This window comes from Brassica oleracea, chromosome C2 (genome assembly GCF_000695525.1).
Source record: "Brassica oleracea var. oleracea cultivar TO1000 chromosome C2, BOL, whole genome shotgun sequence".
In the NCBI taxonomy this organism is placed as follows: domain Eukaryota; kingdom Viridiplantae; phylum Streptophyta; class Magnoliopsida; order Brassicales; family Brassicaceae; genus Brassica; species Brassica oleracea.
Window position 1 is genome coordinate 43,947,368 of NC_027749.1, and position 8,757 is coordinate 43,956,124.

The window sequence follows — 8,757 nt, forward strand, 5'->3', positions numbered from 1 at the left end:
AATACCAGCCCTGGCCTGTAAAAGCATCATGTTCTCTCCACGCCCCATCAATGTAGCAAACTCGAGAGGACCCCAATGTCTGCCAACTCCCATCTGTCGGTGGAAACCCCTGATTCTCTTGTACCAAGAGTTGGGCTTCAGCCCAAAGTGATCCTTCAACATCCGCTCTGCGCAAAATTTCTTGAGGACTTACAGTCCTATTATTATGAATTTTGTCATTCCTATTTTTCCATATATACCACATAATCCATGGAAAATACTCCGAATCAACATCCGTTGGAAGTCTCCAAAAAAGATGATCCAGACTAGTAAAAACGGAGGAAGATGGAAAGATTCCGGGAGGGGAAGGGATTCGAGATAAAGCCCATGTTTGAAGTGCTGGTGGACATTCAAAAATAACGTGATAGATGGATTCCTCTTCTGCCCCACAAATACCACACCGGAGATCACACTCTATACCACGAGCCTTCAGATTTTGGGATACTGGTAGTGTCCCAGATAAAATTTGCCATACAAAGTGTCTTAATTTCGGAGAACATTTTAGTTTCCAAGAATGCGCCAAAAGGGGTTTAACATTAGGTCCATAACTTAACACTCGTGGACCCCGATCCGGGAATAAGGATTCTGTCCTAAACCCTGATTTAACCGAGTATTTACCAGAGTCCGTAAACGTCCAGCCATATGTATCTGGCCGTTGTGTTCTACTAACTGCTATACCACGAATAATCTTCACATCATCTGGATGAAAATTATTTTTGTTTAAATTAGTTATATAATGACAGTATTGTAATTATTATTAAGTATGATGGTAATTTGGTCTTAATTGATCCATTATAACATGTATTAATGAATGAGAGTTCTTAAAAATGATGGCATGATTTAGTATAAAATGATGGCATGATTTAGTAAAGTTTATCTGTAATATAAGAATATTTTATGTGTATTATCATTATTAAAAGTTTTAATTAATAACATAATTATAAATAAATAAAAAGTTTCATATCAAATTTAGAATTTAAAAATAATTTTAATATATAATTATACTTTATCATAAATAATTAAAATTTCGAGTTGTACTTTAACTAGATGTAAAACCAACTAGTCATGTTTTCAAATTATTAAATCTATTTATGTATATTCCCCATAATATATGTTCGTTCAGTGAGTGCTAATCAATTCATTAAATTAATTAGTAAATTGAGTTTTATTACTTCAATGTATTTTTAACTAAAATCAACTAATAAAAATAAAGTAATTTATGATAAAACTTAACTAAAGCTGAAAATATAAACAATTTTTAAAACTAAATAAAAAAATTACGAATAATTATTTTAAGCTTTTTTAATATTGATAAAGCTAAAATCTAAAAAGATTATTAAAATATAAATTAAACTTTAATTTAATAAATAGTTATAATTTCTAAAAATATATCAACACTGCGCATGGCTCTCATAAAACCTTCTAGTTGATTAATAAGAGCTAATCCAAGTAATTTTCTCAAATTGTAATCCTATGGATTACAAAATATCGTACATCTTTTTCTATTTGAAAAATGCGTTCAATATTGATTTATAAAAGATAAAGTAATATGTTGTCTTTCCTCGGTAAGAACAAACAAACAATAGAATCAGATCATGGTGGTCTAGTGGTTTTTATAGTATGAGAAGTTTTCTTGTTGGTCCGGATTAGGAATCGATTCCTTTCTATTGCGAAATTATTAGTTTCATATGTGGTTACACATATATAAATTCATTGCTTACAATCCATTATAATACCCAGAGAAAGGGTTCATCTGCGAATTGCACTTTCCCTTTGGGTTTAGTACAAACCCTTATATAGATCCGAGATATCCTCAGATTAATCAAAAGAAACAAACAAACAAGAACCAAAAATATATTTTCACATTTATAAATAAATAAACAAAAAGAAAAGGAACAAAGACCAATTAAAATTAAAAATCCACTTCATTTTTTAAGCAAACCAAGAAACAAAAATAATTTTGGTAGTGACAATTACGTATAATTTATAATTTCATCACATTTAACTTTGTAATTATATAAACGTTAATGTTACTAAAATTTATTTTCTTTTATGTTCACAGGAAAGTCAACTAGACGACTAAGTGGGAAATCGTAGTCCAAATCGAGTTTCGGTTTGAATTCATTCATGTTTTGGGTTTTTGGGTTAATGATTTTCGGCCCCATTCGGATATTATAAAAGTTCAAATCTGATTTGATTTAGGTTTAGTTATATACCCAAGATCCGGCTGAGCCCGTAATAGTTTGGCTTTCATATATTAACAGGGTCATCTATTCTGAAAATATTAATTTGTACTTTATTAAACTTAATATATTTCCAATAGTTTCAATAAGTTTGTGTATGTGGTTTTATCAAATTGTATTTTTGTCCTTTAAAATAAATTTGGAAAACTCGTCCGTCAACCATACGAGACTCGTCCTTGAACTATATATGACAACATGAGATATATCATGATTACATGATTTATGACAAACCAAAACTTTGTATGAACAAGAATCATACATAATGAAACGTAACTAAATTAAAATTAACAACTAGCAATTCTATAAACGTAAGAAACACTATTTAAACTTAAAACAACATTTTATAAAATTCAAAAGCAAACTTTTTAATAACTGAAATTCAAATGCAATTATCAAAACATAAAAACATCAATAAAAATCAAATATCAAACATATATATTACACTAAGTATTTGAGTTAATCATTCATGTAATAGATAATTACTTTAGTTAGTCAATAATATCCAATGAATTCGGGATACATATTAGGGATTGAGATCGAATTTGATATAAAACATTTTTGGGGTTGAATTTTTTGGGTTTTTCGGATATACATTTGAATTCGGATTTGGTTTGGGTAGAACTCATAATCAAAAATACCGTAGAACAAAACAATTTAATATTTATGTCGGATTTGGATTCATTTTTATCAGGTCGAGTTTGGATTAGGCTTATTTTGCCAGCGCTAATAAATGTGAACAATCCTACAATATTCAACTGATAAAAGAAATAATATTATCAAACAAACCATGATCGATCTTTTATTCATATAACAGCAAACAACAAAACATAGACAGCAAAAACAAAAATCACAAGATTGAAAAAGAAAAATCATTAAAGCACAACAATAACAAAACAAAAAGTCTCAAAGATTGATTTCAACAAGAAAATGTTAGGCCAGAACCTTGAAACCTCTCTTCAATGGTTCTATCTATTTTCTCTGCCAAGGACTCACTCAAAGTATCTCCCCATCCTCCAACATCTCCTTTTCTGAAGAAAGCTTTAGTCTCCATTCCATTAGGCAACTTCCCTTCTCTGTTAACTTCCAAATTACTTAAGCTCTCAAAGCTACACAGCTTCACAATCCCTCTCACTTCCTCTTCTCCAATAAAACCACATCCCAAGAACTCAGCTATTTTCTTGATCGTATCTCCAGTCTGCTTCTTCAGCTCCTCGTAAGTAACAAACAAGACCTTGTTTGGATTCTCAAGGCTCGCATACCAATACTCCAACACATGATCCCAAAAGGGACCACCTATAAACTTTCCTTTACAAAACGCTTCAACCGCTTTTTCAATTGGATAATCAGCGGTTTCTTGAGGAGCAAGTTTCTTCCCAAAATGCCATAAGGACACAAACATGTCCTTAGGGTTTCTACAACAATACACAATCTTACAAGACGAGCTCTTAACAGACTCGGGCAAGGAAAGATGTGGTATGTGTGTGTTCATGAGTCTTGGAGAAGGTAACTTGGAGAAATCAAAATCTGGAGACTCATAGTAAACTCCTTCCAAGAAAGGCACGAGTAGATGCGGATTGGTAACAAGAAGAGGATGATTACCAGAAGTAGAAGAAACTACTGGAAACTTGTGTCGGTTAATGAGAGCAAAGACAAGATTTAGGATTGGGGACGAGGATAATGTCGGAATCGTTAGCCTCAAAGTGTTTTTGGCACTCCAAGAGTCCTTGTAAGAGAGCTTGTGTGTGCCAACGTCCTTGAAACTGATACATTTGACTCACTAACCAACCTTTCTCGCTTGGAAGAGAAGAGATCAGATCTCTTGTTTCTTGTGTCAGATCTTCATCTCCCAAGTAATCAGGAACAGCTGATGATGATGAAGACATTGTTAAAATTATTGATCAATCTTGAAAAATGTTATAAACTATGAGCTGTTTTTTGCATCTATGAGTGTGATACTTCTGTACTTTTTATAAGAAAAATGTTGTGTTGAATGAGATGTTTGCTCAACAAGTAAATAGCGCAGTACTTAGATCCTTTTGGTCCTAATCTCTGATGTAATAGTCAGCATATCTTGCTACTTGCAGAGCACGTAGAATAATATCTAAAGAAGAGAAAGAGAATCACTACTCTTGTATAAAAGTCAAAGATAAGCGCCACAATATTTTAGGCCGATGTCTTTTCTTGTTTGTTGCTTTGTCGGAAAACTTGTGATGGGCCAAATGCTCATGGACTATGAAAGATCAAATCAAAACAAAAAATAAATATGTAGAGGACTAAAAACAGGTCGGGCCAGTTAGGTCCATCATCTATGACAAGATCACAATTCACAACACAATCCTAAAGAAAAAAAAAGGATTATTAATAGGAAAAAACAAGTTTAATTAAGCAGAATCTTAACAAAAGAATCTAAAAGAAGAACCAATTAGTTTCTCTTCACTAGGGGTCTTATCTATCTCCCCCGCTAGTAAAGGAGTCCCTAGTCAGAGTATCTCTTCATCCACCAGTCTCTCCTCTCCTAATGCCTTAGTCTCCTCCATACAATTCACTAACTTCCAACTTACTCAGATTCACAAGAGCACACAACCTTACGAACAAAAGGAAGAAAGGCCAAACTCTTTTACTAGAAAAAAGAAACCAATTGTTGTATATTTCTATAGACATTTTAGTTCCAAGTGTAATCTACTTGCGATAAAGAAAAGGATCAATTTATTGCAAAAGATCAATGTAATCTACTGATATTTAAAATTCATGCATCACAGAGGTCTCAGACTCTACTCTGCTGCTTTTAAAGTTAGTCAGCACCAAGAAGTCGCTACATACTAAAATGATCCAGTTTATTGCGATAGCCCCTAAAAAAACATATACGAAAAAAGGAAAGGAAATTTTACTTAACAGGAAATTTTCCTTTTTTTTGTTTGTTTCCCAAGATTCCTTTAGTTGCTGTATCTATTTATATCAGACCTGTTGATCAAATTCAGTAAATTAGATACGACAGACGAGAGGATGTCTCCGTTCAAAAAAAGGAGAACACTGAAAAGTCACCGCGAAGAGTTGCTCTTGCTCCCAGACGATGTTGTAGAGCTCATACTCGAGAGACTTCCGGTGAAATCTCTGCTGAGATTCAGGTCTGTGTCCAAGAAGCTGAAATCTGCAATCGATTTCCGACATTTCCAGGAAAGACAGATGCTACGAGGCGGTGATCCAGACGTCCTTTTCGTGGCCACTAATTGTTATAATGATGATGGTCGATGCTCGAACATATGTGTTTGGATCATCATCACGGTCCATGTGCCTACTAATTGGGGTGGCACTTCGGTCTATCATAGTACTTGTGACGGTCTACTATGCCTCTACTCTATTATACAACTCGAGTCTCCGCGTCCTGATGGATCCCGCCACTAGATGGCAACAAACTTTCCCTCTCTCCAACATTCAAAACCTCTTAATCAAAAGGTTGAGGAAAAACATCCCAACTCCTAAGCTTGGTTTCGGTAAAGAAAAACTTACCGGCACTTACAAGCCTGTTTTTCTAACCAACTCGTCCGGTTTTGGCCTAGACGACGTCACCACTTGCGAAGTTTTCGATTTCACCACTCAACGCTGGAGGTACATTCACCCTGCTTCTCCCTTTACCACTAATCCTCACCCCAATCCCGTTTATTTAGATGGCTCCCTTTGTTGGCTCACCGATTGTGAAGTACCCTAGGTTTTGTCTTTTGATCTTCACACCGAAACTTTTCATGTCATCTGTAATGCTCCCTTTGCCCATGTTCTTGACCCTTCGTCTGTCACCATTTGCGTCCTCGACAATCGCCTTTGCGTTTCTAAGAAAGACTGGCCTACCCAAGACATATGGTCCTTCCATTCCAACAAGACGTGGAAGAAAATGTGTTCCATTGATCTCAGTTAAATTTCTTCTTGGCTTGCGGAACCTTTTTCTTTGCTTGATGAACCAAAGTTCCCTCTGTCACCTATTGCAATTATGGACAAGCACAAGTTGCTGCTTTAAGGTGGTGATTACTATGGCGCCATCTTTACACTTGATCTCCTTACCAACTATTATCATTTACTCTTCAAGCCTTCCTATTCCCCTATTTCTGTTTGTTGTTCTCAATCTTTGTTTTCCGCTTAATTTTATTGTCTTGTTACCTCCCTTTTCGTAATTTGTTGGGGTCAAAAACAGTTACGACGGAATTACCACCCGAAAATCCTCGGAGATCGTATTTCCGAAAGAGATAGTAAAAAGGAAGATGTAACTTTCGTAAAATATAACCAAACACGAAGTTTTTACGAAGAAGTATCCTTGAAGATTCAAACCAAACTAACCAAGCTCGACCGTTGCGTAATTACCACGCATACACGATGTCCGGTCGCTGCGTAGCAACCAAGTCCGAGCCAAAGCTCGGTCGCTACGTAGCGACCGAGCGCTCGTCCAGCTCGTTCGCTATGTAACGACCGAGCGATCGTCCCGTCGTAGCGACCGAGCTCGAGCCAAACTCGGTTGCTACGTAGCGACCGAGCACTCGTCCCGCTCGGTTGCTATGTAGCGACCGAGCGATCGTTCCGCTCGGTCGCTACGTAGAGACCGATCACTCGTCCCGCTCGGTCGCTACGTAGCGACCGAGCTCAAGCCAAAGCTCGGTCGCTACGTAGCAACCGGGCTCGAGCCAAAGTTCAGTCGCTGTGTAGCGATTGAACCCTTCCGAACATCGATACGACATCATTCCATGCAATCTCGTCAAACCTTCGAATGCTATCTCCCGAAGACCGTAGCAAGCTCAGTCCATGTTTTCCGCTATTCAAATCCATCAACCAAACTTCGCGGATTAGAAACCGCGGAAAGTTCGTTCTTTATCAAAAAGAATTCGTAGTAAACGTGTCGAGTTGGAAGACGGCCCAAAGGGATCTAAAACACGACTCGAGGCCCATCCTACGATTTCTTAACCAAAAGCCTGTAAACCGCAGCATGGTTTACGCTTGGTCCACAAGGAAGGATAAATGTCAAGTTTCCGCGGATAAATACGAAATTTTGAAGATAATTACGAAGAACGGAAAAAATGGAATATCTCCATTTTTATGCTATGACGGCTTGAGGGTAGAAGAGTAAAAGCGTAAACCGACCTTGGAGCTAGTATATAAGGAGTCCTAGGCGAGGAGCATACAAGAGGACTTTTCAGAGCAAACTTAGCACTTAGAGCAATTTAGGCAATTTTCCGTTTTTGTTATTTCGAGCTGCGACTCAATTAGGTTTAGCCGTCTTAGGGTTGCTAGAACTAGGAATCTCGCCGACAGCTCTCGAGCCCAGGCTTATACCTTGTTGTAAACGCTCATACGCATATTTGGAATAAGATCTACTTTGCTCTCTTTCTCGATTTCTTATTCTTATTGTTGTTATTCTCGTGTTCTGATTGCTTGACGTGTGGTAATTAGCAGATATCTGGGTCCTATAGGAAATTAGGGTTTTCCTAGTTTCCTTATTTAAACAGAAATCGACAGTGCGAATTTCGGTTCCCACAGCTTGGCGCTAGAAGGAGGGGGTACGGATCAGTCTAAACCGCAAAAGCCACATCACTCTCAATCAGACATGTCAACTAACGATGCGGATAACATGCAAACTCCTCTTAACGGAGGCAGCGGCACCGATCTCCACACTCCAGTAGCGGACGTATCCACGGCCAATGCACAAGCCAACGCCGCGACGCTCGAGGAGTTTAAAGAGATGTTCGCCACCTATGAGAAAAGGTCGGAAGAACATGATAAGCTCATGAATAGCTTTACCCAACAGGTCGAAACCTTAACGGCAAGGACCCAAGCAATCCGCCTCCGCGGAACCACCAAAATCCGCGGGAAAAGGCTCGACTTCGCTACCCCACTCGACCGATCAGGAGTCGCGCGGGAACGACCTTCCGGTCAAAACCCTAGCGAGAAATCTCCCATCGAAAAGGGGAATCCTGAAAGTCTTCCGCCCCCTGCAAAGGACTCGGAGGATAACGAAGCCGAACACATTGACCTGGATCCTAGCGATGTTTCCAACGACACCGACGAGGACGTCGACAGACATCCGAGAAGGATCAGAAGCCGATCTTCTCGGGAAGGCTCCCCGTTCGAAAAACCAATGACGGAAGAGGAAGAAATCGCCTATTGGAACAAACAGGAGGAGCTGGCTGAAAGACAAACCGAGCACACTCGCAGTAAACTCCGACAGGCTCGGAAATCTACTGATGGACTGAAGGACGGCGAAAAGGATGCCGGCTACTGCCGCCTGTTCATTAAAAACCTGGAAGAAGCAGCACTTGAATGGTTCGCACGCCTTCGTCGTAACACCATCGGTAGTTTCCGACAATACTCAAGCAATACTCTGTATTCATAGACAGAGAAACTTTCGATGTTGACCTCTGGAGTCTCTCCCAGAGGGAAGACGAACCCCTCCGCGAGTTTATCAGTCGGTTCAAGCTGATAATGTCAAGGGTCAGTG

The 8,757-nt window shown here is 38.3% G+C and overlaps 2 pseudogenes; one reads left to right on the forward strand and one right to left on the reverse strand.

Annotated features, from left to right (window-relative positions):
• Positions 1–3,073: 3,073 nt before the first annotated feature.
• LOC106325420 lies at positions 3,074–4,298 on the reverse strand (annotated as a pseudogene).
• A 987-nt stretch (positions 4,299–5,285) lies between these two features.
• LOC106324328 lies at positions 5,286–6,192 on the forward strand (annotated as a pseudogene).
• The last annotated feature ends 2,565 nt before the right edge of the window (positions 6,193–8,757 follow it).